Source organism: Homarus americanus, unplaced genomic scaffold (genome assembly GCF_018991925.1).
Source record: "Homarus americanus isolate GMGI-L3 unplaced genomic scaffold, GMGI_Hamer_2.0 scaffold30803, whole genome shotgun sequence".
NCBI lineage: Eukaryota > Metazoa > Arthropoda > Malacostraca > Decapoda > Nephropidae > Homarus > Homarus americanus.
Window position 1 is genome coordinate 239,290 of NW_024740378.1, and position 15,504 is coordinate 254,793.

The following is a 15,504-nucleotide window of genomic DNA, read 5'->3' on the forward strand; positions in this document are numbered from 1 at the left end:
AACAAAGGCATAACTGAAGAGGTTTTAAACAGGATTAATTCGTGTGTTAAAATGAATGACCTCTCTCTCTCTCTCTCTCTCTCTCTCTCTCTCTCTCTCTCTCTCCACCACCTTTTTACCTCTCACCTCTTCTCCCTATCTCTCACGTTATCGTTCTATCTCTCACCTCATTTATCTTTCACCTGACCCCCATCTCACCTCACCTTCATATCTCTCACCACACTTATCTCTCACTTCACCTCCCTATCTCTCATCTCTCCACAAAATACAGAATAATTCCACCAACAAAAATCAAGACTTTTCAAACGTCACTTCTCACATTCAGAGAGACAATAAAATCCGAACCTTTAACCTGAAGCCACAACACTACCAGACACCATACCCATTAACACCATTACTATCAAAGTTCACTACCATTAACCCTCCCCCTTAATAGTCTGTGTGTTTGTAATGAAAAGTTTGAGAATATTAAATGAACCATGAGTAAGGTGTTGTAAGCCCCCCCCCCCCCACACAATAACCATAAGTATCACCCACATTAAATTCTAACTTGGTGATTATTGTCCGAAACTGTATTAACGTGTGTGTGTGTGTGTGTGTGTGTGTGTGTGTGTGTGTGTGTGTGTGTGTGTGTGTGTGTGTGTGTGTGTGTGTGTGTGTGTGGTATTTATATGACATACAGACATAATGGTAGAAAAGGGTATATATGTAATGTGTATATTAAGCCCACAGTTTATCATTTATTTTACAGTGTTTTTGAGGGAGGGGGAGGGGGGGGAAGGGGGGAGGGGGAAGGGGAGGGGGGGAAGGGGAGGGGGGGTAATGACTGACTGGGTAAGTTGATATTGTATGAGGGACACACACACACACACACACACACACACACACACACACACACACACACACACACACACGCACGAACTGGGCTACAGACAGACAGACAGACAGACAGACAGACTGAAGAATATACAAAATGGTGAAATAAAACTGTATGCCTGTCCAGTAAGTGTGTATATCAAGCGCCAAAGCACGATAACTCATTCATTCAATATACAGTTTGTCTCACTCATGACTGCCAACATCATAGAGACAAAACCGAGTGTGATAATGAATCTATTTTACATTAAGCATAACACAACAACAACAAATAAGCAATCAAAAAAATAAACTTAAACAACAATTCATTATGAAGGAGTTTATCATCGTGGGCATATAAAGAAAAACACATTAAGCACACATATATATTTTACAAGCACCGGTCTGTTTATCATATGAGGCAGTATAATAAAACTACCACTGCATGAAGCAAGCAAAGTACACACACACACACACACACACACACACACACACACACACACAATGAAGCAACCAGACCAAGTGTAATTATCCGCCAAAGGTGTAATAAATAAATTCATTTAATATACATTTATTTAAAACTGCATGACTTGACTTTAAATCACAATACACAGACAAAATGAAGTTACAGGTACACGTGTGTTTAGCGAGCCGGGGAATAATAATTAATTCCTATTTACTTAATATACACATATTGTCGACTAAATCTTGTGTATTAATTCCCCAGCAAACACGAGAGCCGGATATACAAATACGAGAGCCGGATGTATATGACGCGCCGGAGCTGCAAAAACACGGCGAAGAGATTATTTATCTGTTGTTGCTGTTGTTGTTGTTGTTTTAAGTTCCTAATTGACAAAGCTGCGTCAATTACAGACACGTGGTTTCATCTATTATATACTCAACATCATTATCTGCTATGGAACTCGTGAGAAAATAATATTATCATCCCCAACAGACAACCATGCGACGTTTCCAATACAATCACTGTCAAGATACCAACACGCACACAGAGAGTGGAGATACAAGCACAGGGCGTGAAGTAAGTTACCGTCACACACAGACCGTGACCTCACAAGCACCGTGTGGGCGTTTATCACAGCAGCGGCAGGAGTATGATAAGGCAGAGGAGGAAACAAGACATTTTTCACCTGCTCAGGGATGGTATCTTAGTGTCTGGGTGTTTCCTGACGAGGTACAAGTGTTCCTGCAGGAGGTCACCACCACAAGTGTTCCTTCAGGAGGTCACACCACCACAAGTGTTCCTACAGGAGGTCATACCCACCTCACTAAGTGTTCCTACAGGAGGTCACACACTACCACAAGTGTTCCTACAGGAGGTCACACCACCACAAGTGTTCCTACAGGAGGTCATACTACCACAAGTGTTCCTTCAGCAGTCACACTACCACAAGTGTTCCTACAGGAGGTCATATCACCACAAGTGATAGACTAGGTAAGGTTAGGGACCACACCTAACATCACAACCATATTAACATGAAGCAACTGCCCAATATTCTCAGGTGTTATGATATACCTGTACTATTTTTTGCACCTTTGGTAGTAATTGTTTTGTTGATATTGATAACCGTTTCTCCTCCTCATTATATATATTCAATCGGTGACAATTTAGTCTATTATAGACGAATCATTTATTCATCAGTACAACAAATGGCGTGAGAGAGGGACCCCCCCCCCCCACAGAGTCTCGTACTCCCAGATGGGATGACACAAACCAACGTCAAATTAGCGAGGTTTAACCCCGGGATCCAACCAGAGCCGGGGATAATAACGACCCACGAAGAAAACGATGAAGACAGATGGCGCAAAAACGACCTGGCGCCGCGCTGGGTTGGCTGGGTTGGTGGGTGGGATGGTGGGCCGGTGGGTTGGTGAGTAGGAACGTGTGTGTGGATGGGTGGATGGAAGAATAGGGAGGGGGAAGAAGAGTGGTTTGGATGGATAGGTAGATGGGTAGGGAGATGAAGGGTGGGTGGTGGGCTCAGGCAGAGAAGGAGAAAGGGGGAAAAGGAGATCAAGAGAAGCAGGGGAGGAGTGAGATAGGGGGAAGGAGAGAGACAGAGAGAATGAGAGAAGACAGAAGTGGAAGCAGGTAAAAGAACTGAACAAAAGCGGATAAACGAATAAAGAGAGAGAGAGAGATAGTGAGAGTGACGATGGGGAATAAAGGCAAGATTGAAAGAAAAGAAAGAGCGTTAGTAAGATAAGAGAAAAGAGCTTGAAAGTGAGAGAGGAGAGAAAGAGCTTGAGAGCAGAGAGTTCCAGTGAGAAGGGAGAGAGAGTTGAAGATGTAGGCAGAAAAATTGGATTATTATTAGTTGTTAAAAGGAGAAAAGAAGTGAGTAAAGAGAAGAGAGTGAGCGAAGAAAAAGAGAATAAGTGAGCAAATAGCGTTATTGAGAGAGAGAGAGAGAGAGAGAGAGAGAGAGAGAGAGAGAGAGAGAGAGCTAGTCAATGTTCGTGCGTATCATCCATGGGCTAATGTAAACAAAATCATCTGTTACGCACACACCTGTCCAGCTTTCCATGAATACGCCAATAACGTTAATGTCAAACGTCCGTCCCCCGCCAATTTTTTTTTTCAACAAACGCGCCGAAAAATTTCCCGGGAAACCATAAAACTGTTTGTCATTTACAGTAAACGCGCCAAAAACTTTCCGTAACCTCACGCTAAAACTTGGTTAAACGCACCTAAACATCCATCATTAACCACTACATCACTATATCCTGTATCTTGGGTAACATATATAACTAACACGATATAGGAGAGGTTAATGTCTTAGGTTAAGGCCGGCTCTGACCTCCAAAGTTAAAGGCAGCGAGCGACTCGGTGCCCTAGACTGATAAAATTAAATGAATGAGCAAAGTCTCGCCCCATTCCCACTCAGGTGCGGGTCCTTGAGAGAAAGAAATGACCTTACAAGTCCAAGAGTAAAACAAAAAATTAACACCTAGGGACTCTTGAGATAAATGCACTAGTCACCACCATTAGAGTACATTACATCACCACACTACCACAACATCACTTCACTCTATATCATCACCATAGCACCACCATTAGAGTACATTACATCACCACACTACCACAACATCACTTCACTCTATATCATCACCATATCGACCAGAGAGCATGTGGGGTTTGGTTAAGGATAGTCAGTTCAACTAAGTTGTCAATAAGCTTACCGAGACTAGCTGCACTGTAAGTTGATGCAAAATCTGGTGTATTATAGCAAGCAACCATGGGGGTAATATTGGTTGACGAGCAACACACACACACACACACACACACACACACACACACACACACACACACACACACACACACACAGCAAAAAAAAAACCCAGCTACTAAGACGTTAACTAACAAAACCCAAATTAAATGGTAACACCAGAACAAACTTAACTTTGACTCTGATAGTCGACATACCCCCCCCAAAAAAAAAAAAAAAATAATATACACTAATTTTTTCGTGCAACTTGGCTATCATCCAACCAACCTGGACTCCAAAAACGTTTTATTAAAAGCCACTAACCCGTGTCCAGAGATATTTTGTTGACATGTACACTCATATACACCAAAGCGAAACCAATACCCCTCTTTTTTGCACTACTGTCAGCAAATTCATTTCATTAATCTGAGAAATATTAATACATAAACACACACACACACAGGTAATCCCCGTAATGACTTGAAAATGACATCAACAACACATACATTAATTTGACAGACAGGTACAGGTAAGGATTCAGGTAGTACCAAGGTAGAGATTTTTAATTGGCAATAATAGTTATGTAGATTCTGTCTGGCTGGAACGAGACAGACAGGTGAGCAGAGAGACAGGTGAGCAGGCAAAAGGTAGGTAGGGGTAATGCTAAGTATATGCAATGCTGCCACACACAGACACACACACACACACACACACACACAGACACACACACACACACACACACACACACACACACACACACACACACACACACACACACACACACACACACACACACACACACACCTCCTCATATATCACCACCGCGTTTGAGACACAGCATCAATTAAAAAGGAGTTCCTGAGGTGTAAATAAATACTAGCAATTAAGTTGAGAAGTTTTTTGGTTTTGTTTGTTGTTGTTCTTGAAATGGTTTTTTTGGGAGGTGGGAGATGAGTAGTGGTAGTGAGGTGTGGTGGAACTTATTCTGTTTGTCTGTCTGTGTGTCTGTCTGTGTGTCTGTCTGTGTCTGTCTGTCATGTCAATCTTTATTCACATCTTTGATCCACTACCTCCCCTCTCATCCTCCATCTTCCTTTCCTCGCATCCTTCTCCCCCTCTCACCCTTCTCCCTCTTCAATATCCTTTTCTCTTTCTAATCCTTCACTCCCTCCGTCCACCTCTCCTCTTCCCTTCCACCACAACCACTCCTTCCTTCCTTCCTCCTCTTAATCCCTCACTGTCTCTTTTATCCCCTCCCTCTTTCCCTACCCTTCTGACTCTTCTGCTTTTCATATATTTTTTTCCCCACTTTTATTCCTCCTCTCCCCCTTCCCTTTGTTCCTACGCTTTCTTTCCGGTGTCTCTCTTTCCTCCTTCTAGTCTTCTCTCTCTCTCTCTCTCTCCTCTCTTTCTACTCTCTCTCTCTCTCTCTCTCTCTCTCTCTCTCTCTCTCTCTCTCTCTCTCTCTCTCTCTCTCTCTCTCCTTTCCCTTTTAATTCCTTTATCCACGTTGCCCTCCTCCTTCCTTCCACCATATTTCCTTCCCTCCTTCCCCTCATACAATTCCCTTCAATTTCCAAATATGTTCCTCCTCCACCCCCCTGTTCCCTTTCACTCCCACATCATTCCCTTTCCTCTCTTCTCCCCATCCTTCCCTCCTATCCCCTCTACCCATCCCAGCGTCTGCCCCACTATACTAAACTTTATACGCGCTACCCCGAGGCCCCATAGCTCATACATCAAACCTATTAAGGCAATATAAAACTGGTTGCCGATATGACCACTGGATGACACGTCAACTTCACAGTAAATATTCGGGAAATATTTTAGCAATATCAACGAGTGAGAGCAAGATTATACTGTTGAGACATATTAAAACAAAAAAATCAGTCAATACTTCCCTGATAATAGGTGATATTCTAGTTTGATCACTAATGGGGGTAATATTCCAGGTATCGCGATATTGCCATAATAATATATAGTGATATTCTGTCGATGGTAATATGTCTGGGTAAACATTTCTGACTTACAAGATATTATCGAGAAAAACAAAAACACACTTGATATTTCTCTACTAATACTTCAACTCTTAAAGCAATATTCATAAGACTTAATAATACGTTTGAAATACATTTATCATTCTTTAAACACTAAATATTTCTAACTATGTAGTATAACAAACTCCATAACATTCACACAGATAATAACCGTTACTCAATAACTACAAAACAGTATAATACCCAACAAAAGCCTCATTACAATACATCACATTCTATATTATTAAACCCTGACCAAGAAACATCATAAACAAAAAATAATATTTGAACGTTTTAAAACACCTTACTAGGATAATTTATAACAAAACAACAACATCAAAATAAAGTTCAATAAATGGATAATAAAAGTATGATAATAAATGCCTCCATTAAGCACCTCAAGCAACGATATTTACACCAAGTACGACGGAACAAAAAAAAATCTTGGTAAATATCACGTTACTTGATATTTTTTTTATGGGATATTCAACACTTTAGCTCCCATCATAACTCTCTCTCTCTCTCTCTCTCTCTCTCTCTCTCTCTCTCTCTCTCTCTTGGTATCTAACACATACTAATACAATTCCTAGTTTTAGTTTTGCATTAGATGTATTCAGAACATCATACATAATACAACACTAGAATAAATGACAATACAACACTAATACAATATAGGATAAAACACACACACACAATAAAAAAAAAAATACAACACTAATAATGTCAAGAATCATACAACATAATACAGTAACAAAAAAAGTAATAATAGAGCACTTTAAAAACACCTTATAGGGCAATACGCACTTAGTCTGTGTGTGTGATAAAGTGGGTGAGCAACGAGGCACGGAGAGCTTTTAAAGGGGAAATATTATCCCAGCAACTTCATAAAGGAAAACTGCTTTCCCCTCATTTATATACGCTTCCCCACTCCCCTCATCTATATACGCCTCCCTTCCTTCCTTACCTCGCGCCCCCCCCCAGGCTCTATAGTCTTTTCTATACGCCTCCCATCATCTATATACGCCTTCCTTACCCTTTTCCCCTCACCTATACAGTCCTTCCCTCCCTGCCTCCTCACTCCCCTCATCCATAAACGCGTTTCCTCCCCTTCCCCCACCCCCAACTTTCTCTCTTACGCTCCCACCCTCCCTCCCATTCTACGCCTCTCTCCCCCTCTCTACGCCTCTCTCACCCTCTTTACGCCTCCCTCCCCCTCTCTACGCCTCCCCTCCCCTCTCACTCTCTACGCCTCCCTCCCCCTCTCTACGCCTCCCTCCCCCCTCTCTACGCCTCTACGCCTCCCCCACACCTCTCTACGCCTCCCTCCCCCTCTCTACGCCTCTCGCCTCCCCCCCCACCTCTCTACGCCTCCCTCCCCTCTCTAAGCCTCCCCCCTTCTCTCCTCCGCCAACCACTAAAACTGTTATTCCTCCGCAGTCGACCGTAAAATTCCGCCTTCTTGGAGTCTATTGCACAGCCACCACCATTCTGCCTACCACTACTACCACCACAACCACCACCACAAACAGAAGGCAATTACAGTCATCAGTGCCTATAACCAAACACACTACCGGCTACCACTTTTATTACCACGACTACCACCACTATAACTACCACAAGCATGAGACAATTACCGCACGAACTGTTGCCACAAACCACTAAAATCAACACCAAAAAATAACAACAATAACAAATGCAACTAAAACAATCACCACCACCACCACCACAACCACCACCACTATCACTACCACCACCACATTCTTCACCACCCATAAAGTGTTGTCAATATCTTGGTTAATATCTTGGGATAAAAATGTGTAGCGCACCTCAAAGTTGTTTTTAGGAAACTATTGGTAAAACTCTGAAGGAAACACTTTTTTTTATGTAGGTTCCAGACCAGAATATTTATCTCACAAGACCAGGATATTTTTTTTTCTTTATGATTCACAAAAATATTAAATTTTTATTGTATCCATTGACTGTGCCAAGAAATATTCATCTTGACATGCTGATCTCTCTCTCTCTCTTCTTTTCTCAGGCCAATGGGGTTCCGTCGAAGATTCAGGGTTAAGTCACCGTCGAATGGACAAATTGGTCGTATTCACAAGGATTAAGTTCCAGCACTCAAGAGGGTTAAGTTATCGTCATCAGCTGTTAAATCACTGACTCCAGTGGTCAGGTCGTCGAGGGGGGGCCAGGGTCGTCGACGGGGGGGAGAAGGAAGAAGGGGGAGGAGGAGGGTTTATTCAATATACGAGATGATTATAGGATTTATACACCATACAAAGATTAGGGTCATACAAGGGGTTACTTATCATACTTATGGGATTTAAACATCATAAAAGTTTGGGTCATACTCAAAAGGGTAATTCATCATACAAAGGTTATCATACTGAGGTTATCATCATCATACTCGCAATTAGTCTCATCACAGAGAATTTTCGATACTTACACAAAGATTAAGTGATCTCATACTTTGGTTTTTTTAATAGTTATAGCAAGGGGTTTCAACTAGCCGAGGGGTTTCAACTAGCCGAGGGGTTCAACAGCCGAGGGTTTCAGCTAGCCGAGAGGTTCAACCTGTGGGGGGTTCAGCCGAGGGTTCAATTAAGGGGTTTCAACAGCCGAGGGTTCAACCAGCCGAGGGGGGTTTCAACCTAGCCGAGGGGGTTTCAACTAGCCGAGGTTTCAACTAGCCGAGGTTTCAACTCGCCGCTTCTACCACCTTACCAGTTTTTCTCAAGGTAATTAGTGGTAAAAAAACCAGGTCATCTTAAATGGTTTCCACTCAGGGAATTTAAATGGCCCAGAAACATACCAGGACACTTTTTTTCTGGTTTTCCTCGAGGATTTAAGTGGTACAAGAATCAAACTAAAACCCTTGAGGGAGAGGGAGAGGGAGGGAGGGAGGGAGGGGGAGGGAGGAGGGAGTCAGGAGTCAGTCAGTCAGTCAGTCAGTCAGTCAGTCTTCCTCTTTTTTTTTTTTTTTTTCTCTCTCTCTCTGGCGGGACGTTAAGGCAGGGAATACTTAGTAGGTCTGCATTTAGTCCTTAACGACCCAGTTACCCAAACAAGCTCCCGCGTCCCTAATGATCCTCATAAAAGAACGTTAATGCGAAACGTTTTTGTGCGTTTTTACTCAAGCAACATTAAGAGGCTGCTGCAGGGAAGGGGGAGGGAAGAGGGGGAGGAGCAGGGTGTGTTTGTGTGTCTAGAAGGGGAGGGTAGCGTGTGTCTCTGGAAGAGTGTGTGTGTGTGTGTGTGTGTGTGTGTGTGCCTGAAAGAGAGAGGGGGGGGTTGTGTTTGTGCTTGTGTGTGTCTGGTAGGAATTTGATTTTACCGCGGACAGCAGCTAGTTTATTGTGCACCTGGAATGGGAGGGAGTGTAAGCGTGTGTGGAAGAGGTGGAGGGTTTAGGGGAGTTGGGGGAAAGACCTAAGAGAGATGAAGGGAAGAGGTTATAAAGGGGGGTGAGAGGAACGTCCTAAAGAAGTGGGGGGTGGGGGTGGGTGAGGTGGGGGTGAGTGGGGTGGGTGGTGGTGAGTGGGGGTGGGTGAGGTGGGGTGGGGGGGGAGGTAGGGTGGATGGGGGAGAAAATAAGTTCTAGGTTGAGAAGGAAAAAAAAAACCTTTACGCTTACACCACTAGAAACTTTGTTGTGTCATGCGCTCACACCATTGTAAACATTGTTGCCATACGCTCACACCACTATACGCTGTAGGAATAATACCACTCTACCCTCACCACTGTAACAACAACAACAAACACAACAACAACAACAACAACAAACACAACAACAACAACAACAAACACAACAACAACAACAACAACAACCATGTACTGTACCTGAACACAGTTAAACGAATCACTACAACTGTATTTCGGAACACCAACAACTGAGGCAATTACTCCAACCTTTAAAATTAATAAAAACAAAAACAACAACAAAAATATTACAAATCGTTCCAGAAACTTGGTATTGGTTAGCCATTCAGGTGATTACAGGTGATTACAGGTGATTAGAGGTGATTAGAGGGGACTACAAGTTACTACAGGTAACTACAGGTTATTAAAGGTGACTACAGGTTATTACAGGTGACTACAGGCGATTAGAGGGGACCACAGGTGATTAGAGGGGACTACAGGTGATTAGAGGGACTACAAGTTATTACAGGTAACTACAGGTTATTAAAGGTGACTACAGGTTATTACAGGTGACTATAAGTTATTACAGGTTATTACAGGTGACTACAGGTTATTATAAGTTGTGCCCGAGGTAGAATTATCCGATTAGTGTGTGTGTGTGTGTGTGTGTGTGTGTGTGTGTGTGTGTGTGTGTGTGTGTGTGTGTTTTTAGGTGGAAATTTCTTGTTGGGAAACTCGTAACAAGAGGAAAGTTTGTTTTGATGGTTCTAGTATCGAGTCATTAATTGAAACAGGAGGATGTAACACGTACAGTGGATAGGAGAAAAGAAGAAAGAACAGAGGAGGTAAAAGAAAACAGAGGGAAATAACGAAGAAAGAAAAAAGTAAGATTGATTGAAAGAAAAGAGTAAAAATGAATGAACGAAAGAAAAAATGAAAGATTGAATTAAAGAAAAGAGTAAAAATGAATGAATGAATGAAAGAAAGAATGAAAGAAAGAAAGAAAGAAAGATTGAATGAAAGAAGAGTAAAAATTAATGAACGAAAGAAGGAATGAAAGAAAGAAAGAAAGAAAGATTGAATGAAAGAAAAGAGTAAAAATGAATGAATGAGAGAAAAGAGTAAAAATGAATGAAAGAAAACAGTATGAATGAGTGAAAAAAAGACCCCCCCCCCAACCAACCCCCACCACACCCAAACATTCCCCACCACACCCAAACATTTCCCTGCGTTAAAACTTCTAACTCATAACCTCTCCCGGGAGAATGTTATCACACTTACGCAACCAACATATACTTTTTTGTGGTTGGGAATGAAAAAAAAATACTTTCAAAAAAATACTCGCCCGTGTGACGCCTTGGGAACTATTAAATACGCAAGGAATTAAAGTAAGGTATATTAGCTGTGTAATCCATGGGGAGAAGGGGGGAGGAAGGGGGGAGGAAAGGAAGGGGAGGGAGGAAGGTGGAGAGGAGGAGGGGAGAAGGGGGAGGAGAAAAAAAGGGGGAAGATGGAGAAACGATATCATAGTCAGTGTAGGGTGAAAGCAGGTAGTTTTTGGATAGTTTTGGAGGATAATCTTAGTAGTTTTGAAGGTGCCTACAACTCCGTACCAAAAAACAACTCCACGTCAACAACTCCACACTATAATTCCCCCTAATGGAAGGTAACTCCACTTAATTAAGACAAAAATGGTCAATTCTGGTGCCCAAGAACCTTTTAAGGAGTCTCTTAATACTGGACGTGGTATGAGGGATAGGTGGTGTGAGGGATAGGTGGTGTGAGGGATAGGCGGTGTGAGGGATAGGCGGTGTGAGGGATAGGCGGTGTGAGGGATAGGCGGTGTGAGGGATAGGCGGTGTGAGGGATAGGCGGTGTGAGGGATAGGTGGTGTGAGGGATAGGCGGTGTGAGGGATAGGCGGTGTGAGGGATAGGCGACGCTAACTCATGCTGGGTAATGGAAGACAAATTGACCCTATTTGGATATTACTTTTTTTTAAAACCTCGAATATTCCTCCTAAAACTTTGAATACTCCTCCTAAAACCTTGAATATTTTTCCTAAAACTTTGAATACTCCTCCTAAAACTTTGAATACTCCTCCTAAAACTTTGAATACTCCTCCTAAAACTTTGAATATTCCTCCTAAAACTTTACATATCATTCTTTTAAGAAATAAAACCATGTACTCCTCCTCTTACATCCGTTTTTGTATTAAGTAGTTGAAAAGAAATTGGGCTAATAAATAATGTTTTCTCCCAAATTATGACCAATGTACAAAAATTTCTGCATCATTCATTAACATTTCGCTCGTTTTTGGATTGGGTAACTCCCCCCTCTCCCCTCCCACCCCAGGAGTTCCGGAATTCTTCAAAAATTTACTTTCCTTAGGATCTCTTGGACCACAACTCCCCCCAACCTTGGAATTTCAGATATTCATAATTTCTTTTCTGAAATTCTCGTATCTATATTTTGTTTCCCTAGGTATTACTTGATGTAGCAACGTTTTTCCCCTGAATTTACGGGATTCAAAGGTGTTTTTTTTTCCTGAGAGTTCCTGGAACTTAAAACTTTTCTCCAAAGAGTTCCTGGTTCTTAAAACTTTCTTCCCTAAAGTTATTAAGACCTTAAAACTTTTTCCCCTGAGGTTCTTGTAACTGTATACCTACTTTTCCCTCAGGAGTTACGAGACATAAGGGGGAAAAACCCCACTAATTCTTGAACCTTGGAACTTGTTTTCGTAAGAACCTTATTCAATCTAGAATCTCTGGCGTGTGGAGGAACAAATGACTGCCTGGGGTAGTGTTAAAATAAGTGGGCGTGGGGATGTGTGGAGGAATAACTGGGCGTGGGCGTGGAAATGTGTGGCGGAATAGATAGGTATGGTGGGGGTGAGAAAGAGGGAGTAAATTTAGCGAGTGGGGGGGTGTGAGTAAATGGGCGTGAGTGGGCGTGAGTGGAGGGCGTGCTTTATCAGGTGGGTCAACATATCGCAAATGACATAACGCTCCGGTCACAACTGGGGCATGGCGTTAATTACACCTGTACGTATTGCGCTCATGAGAGAGAGAGAGAGCAATAATAATGATACTAATACGTATATAGGAACAATAAAAAAAAAAAAAAATAAAATAAAAATAAAATCGATAATAAAATCAATGTATGGATAAAGGCCAAAAGCAGGAACTTAATTAAACAATAAAGAACCTTATCAAAATTTCCTCACACACACACACACACTCTTTGCCCCTCTACACACAAACTTACACAAAAACTCTCTCTCTCTCTCTCTCTCTCTCTCTCTCTCTTCTCTAACAAATCGAGTTTATAAAAAATCCGCCAAAAATACGAGTGAAAAACCCCGACTGACAGAGAGGCTCATTAAAATATTTCCCACTGGGTTTGAGAGACTTTACAAAAATCAGTTTATGTCTCGTATGAAAACAAAGATAAAAAAAAATAAGAGACGAACTTAAAATTTTTTGTCGTCGAAAATTTTGCCGTTTAATTTTTTATTTATTTTTAGCTGTCTTTTTCATGTACACTGAAAGAGCCTCCGATTTTTTTTACCATGTCAAAACAATCACACTTAAATGTATTATATATATTTTTTTAAGTCACTCTTGATGCACTTAATATTCTCTCTACGTATATTTTCACCCCGCTTGGTTTAATTTTTCGGTTTAACATAAATACATACGTTCAACATTTAAAAAAAAAAACCACTCGTTTAAACTCAACTTTCAGTAAAATCATATTAAGAATATTTTTTTAAACACAATCATGCGAAAATGTTTGATATCTAAAAGTAAAGTTATTCCAGTTATATATTTCAGTTTCTCCTACACCGTGTTAGTCAGGTGTAAAAAGGTGTACACGCTGACTTAATAAATTTACATTTTAGTTGTCGAATATTTTTGGTACACATGACATGATGATTTATCTAATGTGTATACCACTGAAACTAATAAATAAGTAGACACGTAAATAATAATAACAATAAATCGAAGAAATAAGATGAATAATAATAATAATAATAATAATAATAATAATAATATTCCTTCACCCGTAATATCATCCCCAAATATATTTCGCCAACATAAAATTAAACCAATTCACAAGACGGGTTACGGGAGCATCGGACGGTCGCTCTAAGACGCTGAGAAAATTACGTGGCGAGAAAAGTTGGCGTCTTTAATGGCCGTCCGTCACCGTCCCCTTTGTGACCGTACACAAAACCATGTATAAAGCTAATGGACGGCAAATAAAGAGCTAGAGCCTGATGCCAAATACAGGGTGGTGGGTAGGGAGGGTGAGAGGTGGGGAGGTGAGGCATAAGAGAATAGAGGGGAGGAGGGGGAGCACAGGAGGAGGAAAGGGAGGGAGGAGGAGAGGGAAAGGGTGGACGGAAGGGAGAAGAGGGAAGGGTAAGAGAGGTGAGGATGAGGAGGAAGAGAAGGAAAAAGAGAGGGAAATGGAGAGGGAGTGAGGGAAAACAGACGTGGCACTGCTGAAGTTGGTAGTCAGTTGTAAAAGTTTAGTGATCAACCAAATCTTGATGAATGGTTTTGCACAGCACAGCACAACACAGCACAGTACAGCTCAGCTCAACACAACACCACACAGTACAGCTCAACACCACACCACACAGTACAGCTCAACACAACACCACACAGTACAGCTCAGCACACACACCACACAGTACAGCTCAACACCACACCACACAGTACAGCTCAACACCACACCACACAGTACAGCTCAACACACACAACAGTCACAGCTCAACACCACACCACACAGTACAGCTCAACACCACACCACACAGTACAGCTCAACACCACACAGTACAGCTCAACACCACACCACACAGTACAGCTCAACACCACAACACAACAGTACAGCTCAACACCACACCACACAGTACAGCTCAACACCACACCACACAGTACAGCTCAACACCACACAGTACAGCTCAACACCACACAGTACAGCTCAACACCACACAACACAGTAGACAGACTAGGAGACATTCACGATACAAAAAAAAGTTAAGTTATATATCCTGAGTAAGAAATAACGTAAAAACAACACGATTCAATAACCTTTTGATGCCAGTCCAGTGTTTCTTTCTTTTGTCTCTCCTTCACAGACACATTAGTAAACAGACCAGGATAGTGTCAAGGCTTCAACAGCTGGGAGGGGAACTGACCACTCTGCAGGCTTCCTTAAACAACCGACACAGTTCGTAAAGTTGATTGGTTTGGGGTTGTTTGAGTGAGGCTCTACGTTTCGGCAAGTTAGCAATCATTTTTTTCCCCAACTTTCATGCCTGTTAGGACGGGATTTCTTTAGGATAAAACGTGGGGGGGAAGGGGGAGGGAAATTATACAACCTGGGGAAATTCTTGTTACCATGTTACCAGTTAAATTTCGACGCCATTTTAAGCTAGTATTTTCGTATTGTTATTAAACCGACTTAACTACGTTCTTTCATCTCCACTTAAGGGTAAAACTTAAGGTATTATAGAGAATCCGGGTTCAAGGTTTCGTCAGGGCTTCAGTTGGAGAGATTTCACACTCACGGACTTTGAGGTTAAAGAACCAATACTCGTGAACTAATTCTAAATTCATGATTTATTTGGTAAAAGAAACTGGAATATGAAGCAGTTCTGAATCTACAAGTTCATAAAGGAAAAAAAAACATTACCAACTAAATGCATTCAATAATATATTTTTTTAA